Source organism: Phoxinus phoxinus (assembly GCF_949152265.1).
Source record: "Phoxinus phoxinus genome assembly, chromosome: 7".
Lineage (NCBI taxonomy): Eukaryota > Metazoa > Chordata > Actinopteri > Cypriniformes > Leuciscidae > Phoxinus > Phoxinus phoxinus.
In genome coordinates this window covers 18,332,154-18,355,281 of record NC_136882.1, presented here as the reverse complement: position 1 = coordinate 18,355,281, position 23,128 = coordinate 18,332,154, and the positions used below count along the sequence as shown (strand labels likewise).

The 23,128-nt window shown below is 38.9% G+C and overlaps 1 protein-coding gene across 12 annotated transcripts in view; it reads right to left on the bottom strand.

Annotated features, from left to right (window-relative positions):
• The window catches only part of thsd7ba (thrombospondin, type I, domain containing 7Ba), a 305,630-nt gene that overhangs the window by 183,238 nt on the left and 99,264 nt on the right, over positions 1–23,128 (bottom strand). For 10 of the 12 annotated variants that reach the window (XR_013798191.1, XR_013798192.1, XR_013798193.1 and 7 more), the window contains 2 exons: positions 14,648–14,781; positions 8,989–9,318 (listed from right to left, as the gene is read on the bottom strand). The gene's annotated coding sequence lies outside the window, so the exon portion shown is untranslated. The remainder of the gene's footprint in view (positions 1–8,988; positions 9,319–14,647; positions 14,782–23,128) is intronic. The other 2 variants (XM_079617502.1, XM_079617503.1) reach the window with 1 other exon arrangement.

Sequence of the window (23,128 nt, the reverse complement as noted above, 5' to 3'; positions counted from 1 at the left end):
CCTTCAGGACTTGGTACACTTTTTTGTCATACTAAACATTCTCTACTTTATCTTTTAATTCTGGCAGCTTAAGGCATCTTTGCCAGAAATTACATACGCTTTTCAATCAAAGAATAATTTTATAGTTGTCTTTTGCCCATACATCAGGGAATTTAGACATTACAAATTTTCCACTCATATGAGTCTGCCACACTGGCAGTTTCAGTCAAGTCCCAAAGCTTATCTTTTGAAACCAAAACATCATCTTCTAGCTCCTTCATGGTCAACACCAAGCTGTTTGTTTAATCAGATCCCTTTCTACAAAATTGTTTTTACATTTAGCAACCCAGTGCTACTGCTTCTGCTTATTTGATATTAAATACAAATAGTTATTCTATTTCTCAATAAGGTTTCATTATAACCTCTCAATTTTAGTTGTCAGATTCTCAATTACAATCTGCAAAAAAAAATGTTTAAGCGTTTCATTAAAAGACAATCATCTTTTTAGTTACCTTTACAAATATTTTCCCTATCTGTAATTTTACATTTACTGGTACTTTAGTTATTTTCCTTTTAAAAGGATTTCCTTACGACTTCCATCTATCAACTTTCTTTTTTCTTTCAATCTACTTACGACTTCCATCTATCAACTTTCTTTTTTCTTTCAATCTACTTACGACTTCCATCTATCAACTTTCTTTTTTCTTTCAAAAGTAATTACTTAGCCCTTTTCACTTTCCTTAGCACTGCATTCACATTCTTAGTTCTTTCTCAGACGAAAACTTTAATATCGTCTTCAAATCCTGTTCTACTTTCAAACCCACATTAATACGTCACTTTCACATTCCATCAACTTTCTTTTCTACCTTTCTGAGTGGTCATTTACAGTTACTGCTAAACGCAGCTGACCACAATTAAAACATTCTCTGTCCCCTTGCCTATAGTTCGATTACCTTGAGCTTTCTAGCAGCTCCAGCTTACTGACACCCTTGAAGCAGTGTGTCCCAATCAGAATGAAAACACAGCTGATAAGCAGTTCTCTCTATTCTTTGACAGTCCACCAGTGGCGGATTCTATCACACTAGCCAAATCATAATCTTCATCATTATTGGCAGAACATTCATTTCCATAAACTGCACAAATGTATAAATTGTTTCTAAGCGGCTTCACAAAGTTTCTGTTTAACTTTAACACTTGTCCAGGGAAATTATCCCCGACCCATAATGTCCTTTATAAAACAGACTATGTCTTTTTTTCCCTCAATGACTTAATATCAACAAAATATCCGACATTTTACATTATTTAATTCCAAAATCTGTCTTTACATTTCTCTAATTCGGTATTATCATCAACAACAGTGATTACAATAGCAAGTACACATTTAACATCCGGAAGCCGGGCTGAATAAGCACGCGCTGTTGCTGTACTTCCAGCATAGCTGGAGTCTTTAGGCTCAAAAGACAAAGGTCAAACCAAAAATAAACATAATTTCAATCATTATTTTACCACTAAAATATAGAATTGTTCCCCATTTTGCTTAATGAAACATTCATTATCTTAAATCATGTTAATCCCTGTTAATCATACTCAATACCTTATCATTATTATTTTTAATCTGAACCTCACTTTTCATACCATTTCTTAATCTGACTTAACAGGCGTTCATAAATAGTTCCATAAATTTTATCAGAAATGTTATTTTCATAACATACCTTTTCTACAGTTGTTTTCTTCTCAAAATGGTTAGTCTGCAGATTCAACAAGTATTATCATTACTGTCTCTGTCCCACTTATCCTACTTACTGTTTTTACAGAAACCAAAATATCATATTACTCAAATCTCAATCCTTCACAAAGAGGATCAACTTTTGTTACAAAAAATCTTCTGACATCTAATGTCATGCATCCATCTAATGGATGAAAAATAAAAACCCTTTTATCAGTTATATTCAATCTTACTATATGGCAATACATTCTAGCCAACTCTGTTCTCTTTTATCTGCTTCAAGCCAAACAACTCATTGTCTTTTCACTCTTTTACACACGTTGAACGCAGACACAACAACCTTTGTTTCTCACTGCCCTGTTCAACTGATTCCCGCACCATCTTTAATCTTGTGGCGCTCAATATCATACATTTCTGCCCTTAATTTTATCTCATTTGACAAAACACCGGTGTACCAAATTTCGCAAGCTTGATTTTGAGACTTCCCCATATTGGCCGCTTATCTGTTCTCTGTGGATTTCTCTTTTACGCGCGTTCTCTTTATTTGTCAGGCGTCCCCGACAAACCCGATCTTTCTTTTAACCCAAATCGGACGGGTTACACTATTAGTGTCCTCCTAATTACGGTTTACCAAAAAAATCTGTTACGACTTTCTTGGCTCCCCCTAATTAGCCTCAGCACCCAAAAATAACTTGCTCCGTGGTGGAACAATTAATTTCCAGGTACCTATCTGTATGAAATGTCTTGGTCTGCCACAGTTCTCAATTAATTCCAGATTATTTATCTGCTTGAAATATCTTGTTCTGTCACAGACCTCAATTAATTTCAGATTATTTTCCTCGTATCTGTTTGAAATATCTTGATCTGTACGTAGATCTCAATTAATTTCAGATTACGTACCACAGAAAACAGTTCTCAGCCAATATGGTTCAATTTCACTCTTCCCCCAATTAAACTTAATTGAATTATACCTTACCCAGAGATATGTTGTTCGGAGCCACCTGAGTTCTTTGATTCCAGTGTCCGATCCTCCCGGGCTCTGACATCGGCCGGCCTCTCTCTCTCAAGTTTACGAGGTAGAGCTGGAACTTACTCAGTCCAGGTGGCCAAACACCGTCCGATCTCAGGTCCAGGAGGCATCGTCCAAGGAATCTCACTTCTGACACCAAATTGTTGTGGCAAATATTCATCAAACAAACATCACTGCGTAAGGGAGACTCAGAGTCAAATTATAAAATAGAAGTATTTATTCTTGCAAGAAGGAGCAGTCTAATACACAGCTGTTACCCTGTGCAGAAGAGTGACACACCCCCAGACAGACTGAACCAGCTTTTATCTAAGATTCAAGGTCTTCTTCTTCAGAGCCCTCCTCCCACAGTAGTTTTCCATCCAGTGGTTTTCCATAGACAAGGAAGCCATAACACTAGTTTCGATTCGTCACTAGAGCCAACTCCTAAGCCCTCCTTCACCAAATGGCCTTCTGACATCTAGGTCAGAGGTCCTCATTCGTCTGTTCTCTGGAGTGTCTCTCCCTTCTGCCTTCCCAGGTACATAAACAGAATCTTCTCACACTAACAAGTGAGAGTCACACATGTGACATTCTTTGAATCATCTATATTTTACCAAAGATCAGTGAATATCATAAAATAGCCACTACACTCTTTGAGAGTGGTAGGCTGGGGCCAATCTATCACCGCTCTGACCTTTCCATCATCCATTGCCACGCCCTCAGGACTGATGACGTAACCCAGGAATGAAGTGGATGTCTGGTGGAACTCGCACTTTTCAAACTTGGCGTAAAGTTGATTTTGTATGAGTTTTTGAAGCACGGCCCGTACGTGCTGAACATGGTCCGACAAAGTGTCTGAGTACACAAGTATGTCGTCGATGTAAACAATTACATAGCGCTGAAGCATGTCTCGGAATACGTCATTCATGAATGACTGGAAAACAGCTGGACAGTTGGACAGGCCGAACGGCATTACCAAATATTCGTAGTGGCCGGTGCTTGTGGAAAACGCTGTCTTCCATTCATCTCCCTCACGGATACGAACCAAGTTATAAGCTGAGCGCAGATCCAGTTTCGTGAAATACTTTGCTGTGCGGAGGAGCTTGAGTGCCGCGGGAACTAACGACAGAGGATAGCGGAATTTCACAGTGCAGTCGTTAAGGGCTATGTAATCTATACATGGGCGTAGACCTCCATCCTTTTTCTTAACGAAGAAAAATCCAGCTGATACAGGAGAGGTGGAAGAACGAATGAAACCCTTGGCCAACTCTTCTCGGATGTAATTCTCCATGGCTTCCGTCTCGGGCTGCGAAAGGGGGAAAATGCGTCCCCTGGGAGGCGTGGACCCGGGCATGAGTTCAATGGCACAGTCGTACTCTCGATGTGGAGGTAACTGGGTGGCTTTAACTTTGCTGAACGCTTCCTGCAGATCGCTGTACTCCGTAGGGAGACTAGAAAGAGCGGCGCGTTCACTGAGTGCTGAGATGCTTCGGACGGACAATGGTTTCACTTGGCTTAAACACTTGAAAAAGCCATTTTCACCCCAGCGAACGATCTGTCCCGTGGACCATTGCAGGTGAGGATTATGTTTCCTTAGCCAGGGAAGACCCAGTATGACAGGAGTATGTGGGGCTTGAAGAACGTAAAACTGAATATTTTCACAGTGCAGAAGTCCGGTGCGCATTCGCAGTTCCTGCGTCATATGAGTGATGCGCCCCGTGCCAAGGGGCCGTCCGTCAACAGCTTCGACTGTGAGAGGAGAAGTGGAGGGAATTAGAGATATCTTGTGCTTATGAGCAAACTCTTGAGACATAAAATTCCCCGCCGCCCCAGAATCGATCAGTGCTGAAGTAAAAAATATTTGATCAACCTTTGTAAATTCAAGAGGCACAGAAACACAGGAGAGAGGATTTAGACTGTCAAGAGTTAGACTCACCGTTGTCTTTTCTTTGCGTGTGGATAGCTGGGGACAGTGCAAACGGAAGTGTCCATCTCCTCCACAGTACATGCACAGCTTTGACATCCTCCGGCGTTCAAGCTCCTCCTCCGTCAACCGTGTGGCGTTAATTTGCATAGGCTCTCCAGCCTCCGATGCCAAGGGACCCGGAGAGTGCAGATTGGAGATATGGTGTGCATAAGTCGAGGAGCGGATGCCAGAACGGCGTGATCGTATGAGGTTGTCAATCTGAATGGACAAGTGAATGAACTGATCCAGGTTCCTCCCCTCATCGCGACAGGCCAGCTCAGCTTGAAGGTCGTGGTTGAGTCCCCGTCGATACACCACCTTTAAGTCCAGTCCAGTCAGTCTGCGCAGCATAAGTGTGGAACTTGAGCGCGTAATCAGCAGCGGTACACTTCCCCTGGGTGAGCTCCAGTAGGCGGTCTTCCGATCCCTTCCCCTCTACAGAATGCTCGAAAACGGCCTTGAAGCGCTCGAGAAAGTCGGCATAAGAGGCGAAAGCGGTTCCATCCGGCCTCCAGACCGCGGTAATCCACTCCAAAGCCCGCCCCGTGAGAAGAGAACAGATAAACGTAATCTTGTCCATGTCCGTAGCGTACTGAGCGGGCTGCCGGGCGAGATACATGGAACACTGAAGCATGAAACCCTTGCATTTACCTGGATCCCCTTCATATTTTTCAGGAAGAGAAATACGAGTGCTGAAGAATGCAGAGTCAGCGGCTGGCGATAGAACTGGCGCGACTTGCACAGGGATTTCCTCCGTGGGCTTCTGTAAACTCTGCACTGCCTTCACAAGTTCCTCTGTCAACGAGGTTAGATGGGTCAACTGACGATGGTGAGTAGCGAGTTGAGATGCTTGGGCTTTAAATGCAGTAGATAGAACGGACATTGCTGCTGGATCTTGTGGTGGCGAAGTATTCTGTTTTGAAGCAGGAGACTGAGACGGATCCATGTGCAACGTTTTATTAATGGTAAGGTGAAGGTAAAGGGTTAAGGGGATATGAGGGCAGGGTAGCTGGTTCAGTCCGTTCTCGGTGGTCAGGCAGGCTTAGTTCAGGGCTGGCAGCGCGAATCGAAGTCGGGTCACAGGCAGGGGTTCACTTGGCAGGCTGCACAGAATCAGAGTCGTTAGGGCAAGCAGGGGTTTCAGAAATCAAAGATAGGTTACATAAATTATCCAGAGAATGCTCAGTCATGCAACACAGTAGTGGAACAATACTTCGCAAGGAACACTGAACCAACGAGCCAGATATACGCTAGAGCTCAGCGTTCATTGCGAACAGGTGCATCGATCATCAGCGCACAAATGATGCATACTAGGCCAAGTATGCATACTCAGTATTCAGGGGACGGCGCTCGAGACTGAATAACGGGCATGTCACTGGGCGCCGTAACACAACCATGTTATCCCTGAAATCAGAAGAAAATGGTAGGTGAATAGCCTAACACTGATTTAGAAACTCCTAAACCTGGTTGTAAGCCTAAACTTAACATAAACTTGTCCCTCAAATCTGATTATTTGATTGGAATGTTGATCCGGGAACATGTTGCACTTGGTGAAATCAGGTTCTGCATTAAAATCACTGAAAGTATTAATTCCATTTTTAATGTAGTTTTGAATAAAGTAATAGCCTAGATGTGGACAAAAAATAAGTGGCATTGACCCAGACAGAAAATGTGCAAGTTTTAAAAAGTATGAGCAACCATGTCAAACCAATCTGAGTGCTATTTTTCTCCCCTGTCCTAAAGTACATTTAAAAACACTTTTTAAAGATTCCTACGTCCAACTCTAATGTAAAATGAAATGTTTGAACCAATGTGCCTAAAAAAAAACAGCATTATCTTTTTGAAATGTGGAATACTGATCCTCCCCAAATCTTCACATGGGACAGGGCATCTGAGCTGATCCGTCTGTAAACAGGTGGGCCCGGTAATTAACGCTTGATTACAACTCCCACAGTAGACACTGTCTGTAACAGGTCTATTGCAGTCTCAGCCAGGCTCGTTTCATTAGATCTATCTCTGCAGGACACAACTGGCTCTGACAGCAAAGGAAACAAAACCTCCTAATCCTGTTTACTGTATCACAGACGCCTTCCCCTTGCTTCAATTTCCATACAGTAATGCGTCCAATTGGCTTGTGTTCGACAAGCCGAGCAAACCTTTGAACGCCACCTGTCATTTCTGCTTCCTTATTTGTCCATAAAACCATGAAAGCACACAAGCACAAAGCCTCTACCTGCACTTTATTAGCAAGCTGGCATCATAAAAGAAAGAGAGAAATAAGAAGTTGTCTTGACACTAATATTTTAAAGTTGAACTCAGTTTCTTTTCCCTCATTAAAAAAGTTTTACTTCTCAAAAAAAAGAAGAAGGAAGGAACAGTACTTTAAAAAAAGGTAGTATATTGTTCAGTTTTCTCCCTGAACAATGTCGTGAGTAACTATGGCAATTCTTGATGCAGCATGAATGACCTACAATGGCAACATATTTTACAATCACGACAGAAATTCAAAACACTGCCTTAAACTAACTAGCAGAAAGGAAATCCAGAAATCCTCCTAATATGGCGCCTAAACAAGACAGTAACCCACAACTCAACGCAGCATGACGTCAGCTTCACATTCTCTATTATTAACAGCAAATGTTTTGTAAAAATAGTAAAAAAACAGCATCTTTCAGCCTTACACCATCATGCAAACATGAGATATCAAACATACAGTAATAGTTCTTGAGAGGTTTTTGCATTCCAATGAGCAGTTTTTTCATTGTTTTCTATGTAAACATCAGAGTCTACTACAGACGTTTGGCGGTGGCGCCCGCTTCTCACGTTTTTCGCAGCTTCTTGCGCATGAAACGGCATTCTAAAAACACGGCACTCAAGTTTAAAAAAAAGTTAAACTCACATCTAATTAACCTTGCCTTTTTCCCATTCCACTGCCCGCGTCTTGTTTTATTCAATGCAATAACAATGCATTCTGTGTGAACCGCCGCGACTACCGATGTGTTCCAAAACCACTGGAAGTCAAGCCTGCAGCCTTTTCCATCTTTGGCGGTACGCAGGGAAGATGAAAAGAGGCCGTTTTTTTTAATCACTGTCAATGGACGAGAGGCAGCTGAATAAACAGCTTTTGTAAAGAAATACTGAAGCTGTTTCGATCGATCGTCTTTAGCCTGTTTGCTAATCTTCAACATGTTTACACTAAAACATACTTTTGTTGGGAACTATATGTAGATTTTATCTAGATAAAAAAGTCGTGACAAATAGGACTCATTTACGGCACCTTCGTGACCTTTGAAGTCCGCGTCCTTCGAAGGATGCAACCTCTGGATTGGGACACAGCTTAAGTTAAAGTTAAGCTAAAGTTTGCTAACTTTTTTATTCAAAACCGTGATTTCTCGATTTAAAAATAATAAAATCATGGCAAAACATTACATTCGAATTAATCCCCCCAAAAAAACAGAAAAATCTCCCAGCCCTATTGGGAAAAAGTAGCCCAATAAAAGTGTCTGTATTTTACATGGAGTGGGTTACCTAATGGGGACAGCCATGTTGAGATCACATGACCAGTCGAAAGCTACACATTTTATCTCATTAACCAACGTCATTGGATACTTTCGTACACAGAATAATTGAATCATGACTGACTTAAAAAAAATATATATATATATATATATATATTGCTTTTGAGTGATTTATAATACAACTTATACTTATACCTAAATATATATATATATATATATATATATATAAATGAATATATGATAGAATTCCCAAGTGAAATCTTGTTAAAAGCATCTATCAATGAAATTTCTGAATTAAATCACCGTCTTAAAAGCAGTCCAGTATAATATGACCCATACTAAAATGACACCATGATGCTGATTGGCTGACGGCACCGCAAAAACCACATGCAGTCGCCATGCTAAACTGCCAAACCTCTGGAGTGCACTACAGTACTCGGGTAAAGTTATATTATTTTGGTAAAATACTCAGTTGTACGGGTAAAATGCTTTAAAACACTGATCACACTTTACACAATGAGAAACCTCAGCTGAGCCACCTTGTCAGACCGGTCTTATAATTGAATAAATAGATGTCTCCTCTAAGTGACATGCAGTGAGCACAGGGACCCAAAATGGCAGCTATTTCTCTTCATTAGTTCTAGTTGCACAGGGAAAGCAAGAAAAGCAGCTTGGCAGAGACCTCTCATGCAACACTGTACTTCCACCCATTACAGACTCGAAGACGGTTGAGCCCAGACTGGGGAATTGGGCTACCGGGCAATTAGACCGAAGACACGGCGGTTTCTACCTGAAAGGAAAGGCTGGGACTCATCACTTTAGCTGTGGCAGTGAGGTGAACAGCTGGATGGCTGAGGCCCGCTGATGCCACTGGCAGCTGAATGCTCCTCAGAAGCTCTCTGTGACACGGGGACAGCAGATAAACACAGCCTTTCCTCCTCCCCCTGATGCATCATATGCCAGCTAATCCTCAGTGGCTCCCCCTCGGGAAGATCAGAGCGTGAAAGATGTGTCTGTCACACCATCACCGACCGTGAGAACAGATAACCCTTTGGCGATTGCTGGATGAAGTATCCACTGCCGGAAATTCCTCCCAGGAAGTGTCCCGAAGCCAGCAGAGCTGAAAAAGGGGCGAGAGAAAAAGAGGGTTTTAGGTTGGACAAACAAAACAGAAATAGTTGACAACATGCCCTCAGATAATAACACATACTCTGAGGAGGAGACCTGGTGTGGTCAGAGGAATTTGGCTTAGTTTTGTTTTATAACCTAGACAACTGCCTCAATGTCTCATCCCAAACCTCATAAATGATCAATCTGGAGTCTACAGTGGAAACGACTTACAGACGGCACATAAATGGTGCTCAGCACTGGAGACCTGACACAAAAATTATAAAAGATTTTAGTGTTACCTTGTGGCATGTAATGGTGTTTCCCCACAAAAAAAATAAGCAGCAACACAACTGTTTTCAACATTGATAATAATAAGAAATGTTTATTGAGCAGCATATCATAATGATTTCTCTAGGATCATGTGACACTGAAGACTGAAGTAATGATGCTGAAAATTCAGTTTTGCCATCACAAGAATAAATTAGCATGTGAGCATAAGAGACTTCTCTCAAAATCATTTAAAAAAATTACCCCAAAATTTTGAATGGCAGTGAATATTCTCTGAAAACAAGTCTTATTTACAAAATTTTGCTTCCAAGTTAATTTATCTTATTTTAAGGATGTTTAGATAATTTTACAAGAAAACACAATGTCTTTATATTGCCCTGGATAAGGACATCTGGGGCCAGTTGCATAAACTTAGCTACTATGTTAATAATGTGTCTTAATAACTAGCTTGACCAACTAGCAGTAAGACAAGAGTGGGTTTTATCTGAAAGCATCCCCATTGGTTTGTCTCATTTCACAAGTTTTAGTCATCACTGTGGGATTACTGTGGCACTTTATCAGCTGTCATCCACCATCAGAGACACTAAAAACAGTAAAGAGAGAGTTCTGCTGCTTCTGTTCCCTCCTCATGGTTGACATTCAATGATTACCTGTCAACACTGCATGCTGGACTGGCTAGCTGATCCTGCTGATTCTTTCATTCTATTAACACCCCATGCCCTCCTTCCATCTTCTCTTCTCTCCAACCCACTGTCATATATTGACTTCCAATGCTATGCTTTACCTCCCTCCGCCAACTCTGAACTCTGTCTTATTTCCCAGGGCTTTTAAGTGCCCACCATTGTGTCCAAAATGGCTTTCCCAAACTTCAAGAATGTGGCAAGTTTCAGTCTGTGTGCAAAAGAGAGAGAGGGAGATGGGGGGGAGGGGGGTTATACCTCAAGGAAAAACTTGATCGATTCATTCTTGCGATTTCAGTCACACTCCAGTGGTGAGGAGATAGCATATAGGGATTGGTCTTGGAACATTGCTTCCCATAAAACTCTCAATGGAGAGTGACAGGTTCAAATTTCTGTTGACTCCATCTTGGATTATTAATGCCTTGAAGATTTTATTTTCAACAAGCTCTCCAATGGCAAATTTATTTGGGGGGTTGGTTGATTCTGCTAGCTTGGACTTTTTTTTTTTTGAATGGGAAGATATTGGTTGTCCCATCATGTCTCATTTACTCTATGCCACTGTTTAATGCAAACACATGTGATGCATTACATGCAATAGAAGGATTGGATGAGTGACATAATGGAATGACTGATATGAGGATGAAAGTGGATGTTGTTAAATGATTAACTCCTCTATTGGAGCAGATAGTATAGTAGGCAAAGTTTAGGGTTGGTAACTGGAAGAATACTGGTTCAATCCCTGCAATCAGCAAAAAATAAGCCATTGTTGCTCTAATGCAGAAGTATTTAATCCTGCTCCTGGAGGGCCACTGTCCAACAGCGTTTAGTTCCAACCTGCTTCAGCACACCTGCCTTTGTATTTTCATGGCCCTGTCCCAAATGGCACACTTCACATGCACTTTCGCTCTTGTGGACATACAATGGCTGCCGCGTGCGCGTGTCCGTTAAGTCCGTGAGACCGTAGAGTGTCCCATTTGTCATTTTAGCTCTCAGAAGGGTGCTCGCGAGCGGTTTGCGCCCTCGATGCGCACTTTTGCCGAGCCCGCACTGATGCAAACTCAACAGCGGACTTCTTCCCGACAGTCAAAGCGGTGTTACGTCACGAAAGTGCGGACTCAGAGGAGGCCCAAGATCCTGAAGAGCTTGGTGAGCTGATTCAGGAGTGTTTGATTAGAGTTGGAACTAAACTCTGCAGGACAGTGGCCCTCCAGGAGCAGGATTGAAGCCCTCTGCTCAAATGGGTTATTCTCTAGTCTAGGGGGATTGTTCCTGTATTAAGTGTAAAGTAGCTATGGACAGAACTGCCAATTTTTAAAAAAGAAGTGCCCAGAGGAAATAAAAAAATAGATCTTTTTAGCATCTCAATTTTTTGCCCTAGACAAAACAAAAATAAGGTTACTTAAACATCAAATGGACTTTTGCTTGAGTCTCCAGCTTCTCACACTTCCTTTAAAGTTTTAGAAGAGATCTCATCACACATTGAGCTCAGCTTTTTCTCCTTTTTGCTAGAGACTCTGGAGCTCTCATATTTGTCTCCTCTAAAGTGTAGATGAGATCTCAATAACATCACACATTATGATTAGATTTTTCTCCTTAGCTAGACTCTGGAGCTCTCATATTTGTCTCCTCTAAAGTTTAGAAGAGATCTCAACAACTTTACAAATCAAATGTTTCAGTATGAACTCAAATATTTATACAATGTATTAATAATCAAATTAGTCAAGGATTGAGTCGTAAGCCATTTAATATGCCTTTTAAGCCATTAAGAAAGCTCCAGGGTAACTGCTCCTGTAGTAAGACTTCTGTAAGTCAGATTTGATAGGGTACATTACCATTTCCAAGAACAAATGATGTGCCTGTACAGCTATATTCTCTTATCGTGTGTCAGCCATTAAGAGTAGAACTTATTTCTGCATATCTTTTCTCTTAATATAGGCTTAAACTCTGAATTTATGGATTGTCTTTGACTTCAGTGTATTTTAGGTACTTGACATGGTGCACAATTGATAAAGTTGTTGAGGTCTCTTCTAAATGTGACAAATGTGAGACAAATGTGAGAGCTCCAGATTTTCAAGCTAAGGAGAAAAATCTGACCCTGGTCTGTGATGCCGAGATCTTGTCTGAAACTTTGTGGGAAGAAAATATGAGACCACAGAGTCTTTAGTTTAGGAGAAAAAATCTGAGCACAGTGTGTGCTTTTGTTGAGGTCTCTTCTAAAACTTTAAAGGAGACCATTGTGAGAGTGTTGGCTTTTTTTTTTTACTCAGGACACAAATTTGAGAAGCAGGAAACTCTCAAACATCCAATTGATGTTAAAGTAACCTCATTTATGTACAGCAGAAACATCTGAGATATGAAAGCATTTGTTCCACCCTTCTGGGTAGCTTCAATCTCATTCATCTACACCATTTCAATCAAACACAATACATGCATTGTCATTTGAAGTCGTTTAGAGTAGACAGTGTTTTCTTGCACAATGATTTAATTGAGGAAATCATGACCTATATTTACATGCATGCAAAATGTAAGAATAAAAGAAAGAACAAAAGGTTACGCAACAACCATGAAGCACTGGTACATTAGTGTTACATTTGCTTGAATGTACAAGTATTTATCTCTTTCTAAACATCTTACACTTATCTAATCCCTTTCTACTGTGTTTGGAAAATGTGCTACATATACAATGCTGGGCAATAAAGATAATTTTAAATAGTAACCTTTAATATTATGAAATGAATAATGGTATTTTTAAAAAAAGGTGAAAAACCCCAATGGCATACATTTTTTTATAGAAAAATATATTTGTATATATATAGTAATAGAAGACTATTATATATTTTAAAAAAAAATTATATAATTTTTTTCTATTTTTCTATTATTTTTTATAATATAAAATTTTATTTATTTTATTTTTATATTTTTCTAGAATTTTTCAAGACTGAAAGAGATTACAGCAAGAGAATAAAGAGATATCCCACGTTTTCCACAGCCCATTCTCATTTATGACTCCTTTCTCTCAGAACTTTCTCATGTCTCATTTGTGTCTACTTTTATTTCGCCTGAGGAATTTCAGGAGAAACATCTGAGACACTGTTGATACAAAAATTAGAGATATTTGACAACTAAGTCTCTAGAGCTTAAAAAGTTTTTTTTTTTTATGGAACTTTACGGAAATGAGAGGAAATATGCAGACTAGCAGCCAATCATTTCAAGCATTTAAACTGTTGCTGATAGTGCTGGAGTTAATGGTGTATTCAGTGCTTAAATTATTTAAATTTTTGATATTACACTTACAGTAGCTTTAATTCTTATTTCAAAAACTGATTTCAACCGGATTGTTTCAAGCTTTCATTGTGACAACAATATGCATACTGTACTGTACACGGCAGATCAAAAGTTTGAGGTCAGTTTTTTTTCCTTAAAGGCTGGAATACACTACACGACTTTTAAAATCTTAAAACACTAGGCAGCATACACTTGCCAACTTTGTAAATAGTTACAAAAGGAAAAACTGGGCATCATGCACTAAACAACATAGGATCACGCACTACCAGACTTTGAAGTCATGAATAGAACAAACTCACGCAAAAACGTGTGCCTTGTTGCTAGGAGTCAAACGAAAACAATATGTTTTCTAAAACCGGCTCAATATATATAAAACATGTTTGATATCCTCAGACTAGATGCAGGCTAAACTAGCCTATACGATTTTCTGTGAAATCTGTCAACTCAAAACTGCAGATTGGCTCTGACTTTCGGCAACTAGCCTTGACTAGTCAACTAATCAACTATTTGACACAAAAGTTGTGTATTCCAGCCTTAAAATGTCCCTTATTCAGCATATTACACTTATTTCTAAAGAATCATATGACTCTGAAAACTGGAGTAATGACTGCTAAAAAATCACAGGAATATTACATTTAAAAATATTATAATATAAAATAACTGTTTTGTACTTTAATATATTTCACAATTGAATTGTTTGTACTGTATTTTCAATCAAGCAAATGCACCCTTGGTGAGTATAAGGGACTTTATAAATGTGTAAATATAGATCTATTCACCAATTCCATATAACACACTATTCAAAATATTTTATTAAATGCAAATGACAGCCACAGCCCTTCAATACAACAAACAAATCCCTCACAGACAGACTGTCCATTCAGTCCTGTTAATCTATCCTGGTAAATCTCTCAGATAATTCAGATCTCCTGTGCCTGTGTGCCCAAAAAAATCAATTAAACGGCCAGCGGTCATGGGAGAAGGCCATTACACTTTATCATGAGTTTGCAGTGAAGTCAGCACAGGAGGAGAGAGGAAGAGAGAAGAGTAGTGGAGAGGTCAGGGTTGTGAACTCAATCAACTCACTGGTTATTGTGAGACCCTCAAACCCAGGGGGCCACTGTCATCCTGTCTCCACTGACTGGCCCTGCTGCAGGTGCTTAGACATGGATGGTTAAACAAGTGTAGGGACGGGTCAGGTCACGTTGCACATTGATGGCCTAGGGGACGAGGAAGGAATTCATATGAGGATAGTTTTACAGTCTTGCACCTTAGCTCAAACAGGAAACAAACTTCTGAGGCATTCAAGAAATCCAGGTTTCTTGACACCACTCACCGCAAACATAATGGTAAACTAATATACTTTCATCAGCATACCCAGCATGACATAACTGTCATCTTAATAAGCTTTAATTCTCCCTCCATTGTTTTACTTGCAAAACAAGTAAAGGACTCCAAATGAAGTTATATTAGTGATAGTGCAGGATATGTCAGAGTATTAATACATTTGAGAACATTTGAGGTTCCATTTTACTACATCATTTGAAGCTTCTTTGTGAATCGTGATACAGAAACAATAGAACATAATGGATCACATACATTCTAACATAGCGGTTGACTACACTAGAAGGGCCTTCGCAGGGGCTTCCTAGAACTTAGTTCTAGGAACTAGCCATCAGGGTGGTTCCCCGAAAACGAATGGTTCCCTTAGGAACATTTTCCTGGTTGCATTCGTATCACCAGTAGTAACTCTGAAGTGATGTAAGCAACACTTGTTGTTGTGACTTATTTTGACGACACGGCTGACCTTTATTTTGTCGGTGCTGAGAACACCAGCTAGAGCCTGAACACACAGTGCTTGCATTCTCCGTGTTCATTAGTTTATGATCTGTCTAACAGTCCTTTCTAATACATTATTACACTAGAACTGTTATACATGAAAGTAGACAGTATATGAAAAGGTATTAGCATATGCCGTGTGGTTGATGTCCAGTGTTGCTAGCTGAGCAGAAATACATAAACATGTTTCGCTTAGTCCCCTCAAAGTTGCGTTGGATTTTCTCCTTAGCGTAAAGGTTAAGAGGCCCTCCGATCACTTTTTTAATGTTTAGAGTTAGTTTGTGGAGTAAATAGGCTATAATCTGTTTACACAACTTTTTTTTTTAAATGGCGGGTGCTGGTGTTTCGTGTGCATTCGGCCAATCAGTGTATGCTAACGTGTTTCCTAAAGTGCTGGTTTAGTACCCAACTTCCTCCAAAAGGAGTTCCTAGAACTAAAATCGTTCCTAGTTCCTGCGGTGCTAACACGCCCAAATCCGGGTACTTCCACCATGAAAATGTTCCTCCGGTGCGAAAGCCCCTTAGTTAAAATAACTGGTGAACAGGTAAACACTAAGCAAAATTTGAAGAAACCTATGAAATAATAATACTGGCCAGGAATTATTATTATTTTTATTTTTTTTGAGGGTGGAGAGGAGATCAAAATCAAGAAGACTCCATTTATGTATTCCTTCCTGATCAGGTATTTTCAGAAAATGTACTTCAATATTAATTATGACATGAATAAATGCGAATAATACTAAGAAAAAATCCTATAATTCCTTCACACCTGTGGATGTGTGGCTTATTAAGGGAGTTTAACATGGGCTGCTCTCCTGGTAATCCATGAAAGCCTCATGCTAAAGTTTCCTGAAATGTAAATCTGACACAAGCTGCGAAAATTGATGGATACAATTAGCTTGTCTACTAGCATATGCTGTGCTCCGAGAATTCAAATTGGTGTGATTAATTGTGAAGCAAATGTGTGCAGACAGGCAAGCTTTAAAGAGACAAAGCGGCAGTAAAGAGTTTCAACATGGACAAACTTGAAGCTTTACTGCATGAAATCAATTTCACCCAAGTATGATAAGGAAATTAATTTTGAGACAGTTTAATCAAATAGTCTGCCATTTCAATTAATTTGATGAAAACTCTTTGTGAATTGGGTACCAGTAACAATTACATGCAAGGGTATAAACAAGTAGCCCCTGGACTGCAATTATGTTAAACAGACTGGCGAGGATGGAAAACTTAATCATTTACTCTAACTACTCAATTCAGAGTCAAAGATGACATTTAAGTGCCAGAGTCTGTCTGAAATTGACCTTTGCTCTGAATTCAATGGAAATACACAATTCTGTTAACTTTAATGCAATTTCTTCAATTGCAGAGGTCATTTTCAAAGGTATTTCTATTTTGGAGAGTTGCCAACAGTTTTTACATTAAGCTTCAAGTGAATCCCACTGGCAAAGAATATAAAGGTTATAGGCTTTAGCTATGCTCATATTAAACTACCTCAAATCACTACTAAAGAAAATGGTATAACATAAGAGTCATTCTCTGGCATTCTCTTTAAAAATAATTGAAGGATTATTACTCGTTCCTGTCTCTCTCTCTCTCTCTCTCCTTCAGTATTTTTTTCGTCTATGACTAAACCTCTTTCTTTTAGCGAGAGATTGTTCAGTTTGGTCTAAGAATACAAAAGGACAATAGCTTTAATGATTTCAGACAGCATGTTCCCAGCGCCGCAGAAAGCAGCTGGGTTTCAGAATTGAACTGATGGAGCCACAATAAGCCACTTTGCCTTACAATGAAATGCTGGGTTAAAAATAAGTTATGGTCAGTGGGTAGATATCTATAGGTCGATCTTTATCTTCAGCATCTTAAAGAAGCATTCCTGAATCCGTGTGCTTATCTTAGAATCCCGTTAGGGCTACAGCAGGCCTGCTAATCCCAATAAATGCATTCACTCATTTGAATGGAATAGCTGGTGCACACCATTGATTACACATTGTTCGTTTTCCAACTGTCTGCATATGGCTGTGCAATATCCCAGAGGACTGAAAAATCACAAATGAGATCTCTTTAATCCAATTGCTTTCTCCTAGACAGTAGTGAGATTAAATTGAGGGTAAATGGAGACTTTTGCTCAAATCTCTTGTTTCCCAAAGTTTCCTTCACTCAAAAACCAAAATTCTGTTACTCATCCCCATTTGTTCATGAATTGAGCCGATCCGGTTCTCGAGTTCAACTTACTGACTCAATGAGCCGGTAGCAGACATTAAAAGCTCACTGGAGGGGAAGATTATCAGTTCATCAAACAACTTCAATTCTAATCTGTTTCTCACACAAACCAATAATGCCCTGATAGCGCCACAACGTCACAGTTTATACAATTTGGGGAGAAATATCTCTGCATATTAAAGGACAGATAAAGGTATCTCAATCTAATATCTTCCACACTATACACCCAAATGATGCTAGTATTTCTCCATGCGTCTCCTCTAAAGTATTAAAAGAGACTGCAACACTATCAGAAACTGTGCTCCTCCTATTTAGCAATGTCTACAATAATTTAATCATTTTACATGAAAATTTGAAACATTGTTTTGACAACTGACTGATTTAATATAGGTTGTCATGTAATATTTATATTGTATTATAACAAATTAACAAATATGAGTTTTAATTTAATAACAACAACATTGATTCTGTCATTACTTGTCATTTCAAAACTGTATGACTTTCTTCTGTGGAACACGAAGATTGAAATGGGGAAGATACAATGCAAACCAATGGATAAAAGATGGAAATTCCTGTCTGAAGAGTAGATGAGAAACATTTACGGGAAGCAGCTTATGGCAACAGTAGTCTCATTCGCGTCTGTTTTTATAACCCATAATATTAAGAAAAGTTATATGAGAAATAAGATAAAGTTAATACTTAAATAAATCATAATTGAGAACTCCATTAAGTCCTGTGAACTATGAAAGAGAAATCTCAGGGTATTAAAACATTCCTCCGGGATGACAATACCACCCTTCCACCCCATTTGACATTCTCCTTAGTCTATTAATGCTTCTATGAAGGATTCTTAGCGTGATGACAAAAAGTAGCCAAGTGTAACAATTAATGGTGAGGGTGTCGAATATGTCAAGAAGCAAGCCAACGTGATGTGAGGTCTTCATTAGCTGCCATTAAAAGCTTTAAACTGTGAAAGTCAAAAACAGACTAAAATAATGAGTGTCTGAGAACAGATGCCAGAATAGAGAAGTGTCTTGATGAACTAGTTAAAAAATAAAAAGAGAGGTATGACACGTGAGAACAAACACCTGGAGCCCCCTCAGGTGAAGGGACAGTGATCCTGTCAGCACATGAAAAAAGACTTGTCAGAGCTGATTTTAATTGGCCGCTTTTAAGGTGGCTGGTTGTATCTGGGAAGAAGAAAGCGCCTCCCTTCAAGAGGCAGTGGAGGTTGTGCGTGTGCGAGGGAGAGCCGAGAACATCTAGACGGGAAGCAGAAACCAAAAATAAATGATCCGTTCACTCAGAATGCTGATATGTGGCGAGAGCAAGGTAGAGAGGAAAAGAGTGAGCCGGTGTGTGACAAGAGAGATAGATAGTGTGCAAAAGAATTTAAATCTGTTTGTGTGAAACCATACACCCCTCAACATTCCCCCATAAAAAAAATAAAAAAAAAGCAAAAAAAACAGGCGGTTTGAGTTTACAGGGGAGAGGAAGAAGCAAAATTGTAATTAAATCCTTCGCACCACTGTTCCACCTGACTGCCTCGTCTCGTTAAGCAATTTATAATTAACACAGCGCAGGCGAAAACATCCTCCCCGCCCTCTATGTGATATGATAACTCAAGGTGAGCAACGGGAAGGCTGTCCATCGCATGTCCAGGGGGAAGCGGGATTATTCTTAAGCGGGTCTGTTCTGTATGGCTGCCTGATAACACTGGGCCCCCCTGGTTGAACAGACACCTGGTTGCCTAAATCCCAGCAACCCTCCCCTCCGGAGAAGACCACTAATCAGGCGCTAGAGTGAGTTAGAGAGAGAGAGAGAGATAGAGCCAGTAAGACTTGAGTCCCAAGACAGGCCACAGCTGAGCTCAAACCTGTTAAAGTCAATTATGCCAGGGACGAGTTCCAGGAGTGGAGAGCCATGGGTGAAATTAAAACCTGGCTCTTTAGGTGACAGACTGTGTGAAGGAATAATCTTATAAACACCTGAAAAATCATCAAAATAATATTACTGGCAAATTAAACACTAAGCTGTTGCACCACATTGGCATGTGGCATTTACTGCATTTTATTCAGAAAACCAGTGTTGCCCTGTGGCCCGGGGCACAATGTTACACCTGACATTAAAGTTGGCATGAAATAAATTCACCCTATTTTCTAAATGTTATTGATTTTATTTTGAATAATTGATTTCTTTGACCTTGTATTCACATTCAGATCTGCCTCCATCCAATCGACAACTGACAGATAGAACCAAGACCCAACGCTACATTTTTTATTTTTTTTCCAAATTCGATTTCACTCGGATGTACATCACAATGAGGAAAAGAACGATCTGTCACCGTTTCATTGTGACTAAGATGAGTTTCATATCTGGATATATTTTTTTGCCAGACTGGATTTACACCTGCATTAAGTGTGATCAGAGATCCGAAAGAGCACATTGTCACTTCGGTCAAAGCCACTAGAAGGCAAGCCTGCAACCTTTAGCCAAAAAAAAAAAACCTAACGGCTAATGCTAACACTGGTACGCAGGGAAGGAGACCAGAGGCATTTTTTTTTTAATGGATGTCAATGTAGAGGCTTCACTACACTGAATAAACAGCTTTTGTGAGGAAATAGCTTATTTAATGAATCGACAGTCTGTCCACAAACTTTAACATGTTTTACGCTAAACTATACTTTTGTTGGGAATTATATGTAGATTTTACTAGTAAAAAGGTTATTTTATAAGAGAAGGGAATGTCACGACAGGTACAGTAGGACTCATGTATGCCATTACCATAGTATTTAATAGTAATATTGAGTGATAGTGTATATTGTCTAAAAAAAATAGGGATTGTTTTCTTTCTTTGGCTTTCAAGTTTTACCAGTTATGATAAGACTTGTAATGACTATTATAACTGCATGTATGCATATGACACTGATATTATGCATTCTAATGAATCAAGAGAAAATTAACCATTTAACTCTAAATATTGTGTTATATTGTAAGTGTTCTTCTTATCTCTGCCAGGTTAGACTTGTATTGTAATGCTTTATGACTTCTGTGCCTAATGATGATGAGATAATGCTTTTTAATTAATGATGGTAATAAATACATATAATATGTACTAAATTACAATTATATTTTTTGCGCCCTGCAGCGACATAGTACTTTGCAGCTAATAGAGATATTCACACTTTTACCGCAGTAAAGCACATTTAACAAACAATGCGGTCCTAATGTTTAGCGATATAACACTAAATATAGAACATTTATTCACAAGATCAACAGGCTAATCCACAAGAAACGAGTTAACGTAAACTGTAACTGACCGTCATAAAACTTTGAACGGCAGACACTGAAGTAACTACCCTTACATGATAGGATAAGATGCCTCACGTGATCCAAGTTAGCCATTATGCTTTTTCCAAGAGGTATACTGTACATACCCTTTCATCTCTCTATAATAAGACAATTTCTGCTTCGGTCTTACATTAACTTAATAACTTTGGACATTTGTAGTGGTCTGAATCATTCCTCTAAATGCTTTTGTAGTGATATGATCACAATGCGCCTCGGGTGCATTTACACCTGACTTTTAAAGTGGTCAAGTGTAATACAATTGATCCAATCACAGAAAACATGTTAATGTCAGGTGTAAATAGGGCCTATACATATTGCGATTAGGACCATGGCATTCTTTTAAGAACAAACATGTGTTCTTTATGTAAATTATGCACCTTATAGACTGTGGCAGCAGTCTAAAGCCTATTAAACTGTTCAGACACTAAGAGAAGTCCACACAAATAGGGCTTGTACTATGTTGATATGGAGGAACTCTCCGTGTTGATTATTTTACCGGTATTTGATACTATGCATTGTGCTGTGTTGTGCTTTAGTGTTAAAGAAAATGTCTGTAAACATATATATAGATATTGTCCTGGTAGAAAATTGCCAGTACCATTTCTGTTTTTTATGGATTCCAGTATATATGGTGAGAGTTTAAAAAAAAATTAGGTTGGCCATCTTAAACTCCAGACATTGTGTTCATTTATTACACAAGGTTATTAAAATGGCAGGTTTCATATCAAATGAATGAATCAAATGCTGCCTGACATGGCACTGGTTATGCAAACACAATTATGAATTAAATGACCTGGATCTGAAATATGATGGGTTGAGTGAAAGCTTAGGAAAAGAACCAATGAGAAGGAATGCAGTTTTTGTATATCAGTCTTTATCTGAAACCACTTAGATACAGTATTGTCAGAAGAATTAGATATTGTCAAACCTGTTGTCAAAACATGTGTACAACACTACACACATTTGCAGGTCTGTGGCCTTCCGCCCTCGTATATATGCCTCGTTACAAATTGCCCGGTGCAAATCACGATCAGATTGCACAAGCATGCTCAACTTTGTGTGTTTGCACCATTACAAATTTGCATAATTCTTCTAGGCCTTAAAACAACACAGACACTGCTTGTGAATAAATTATGCTATCAGCAGCCGCAACTCATTCTCAGTGAATCTCCTTAAATGCTCTTAGAATGGGGGCAGAGTGGAATATTTGCTTTCTGAGCACATTTTAATGTTATATGAAATTAAACTGTCAAAATTAAGTCCTCGTTCAGTTTTTATAGGCTAGGCATGTCCATTAAAGCTTAAACAAACTACACTCAGATCCAGCTAGTTCAATTAGTTGCTAGTTAACAGCTTAATGAGTTCAAGACTCACAAGCAAATGTCTAAAATATGGAGATAATTCTGAGGTATGGTAATGTGGTCTAAGCTTTTTTCTGAAAAGTAGTCATACTGTATTTTTTTTTAGTTAGCTAGGTGTGCAAAACAATCTAAATTTGAGATAGTGCTTAAAACAAAATGTCAGTTAAAAAAATAATTATTCATAATTTCCATAAAATTAGCAACACAAGTAAAAAAGGTTGCCTGAATTAAAAAAAAAAATTTGCAGTAGCAAGAATAACTGCAGCTTTAATATAATATGACATATTTCTCACAAGAAATGTCCTTGTATGAATGAAACAAAAATAAACTTAAATCTAAATTACAAAAACAGAGTCTCATAATAATAATTGGAGTTTCATTTGAAAAGCATATTTAGCGTGTAACTTAGGAAAAAATTAAAACGTAATCTTTTTGGTTTTTTTTGCTTTTTCTTACTGCAATGCTGAATGTACATATTTCATTTTGCATTTATATTTAAAATTAAATCTTCCTTTTCATTCTCTCTATAATCTGAATGTCAATAGGAGCATGTGTGACCTTTAAACCGTGGCATGATGGGACTGAGCTGATTACACAGTATGAGAATATCATTATCATTTCCCGAGTACATTTTCCCTCTGCTCGGAAATAAACCTTTGATATGCATGTTTTATAGTTTTGGTTAACCTTTATAAGATGCGAGAAGGCTATTCTGGACCAAATGAGACAAAATTAGAGCTTGCCATCAAGCATCAGCACAAAAGGAACACAATTTTTAATTGTTTTCCATTTC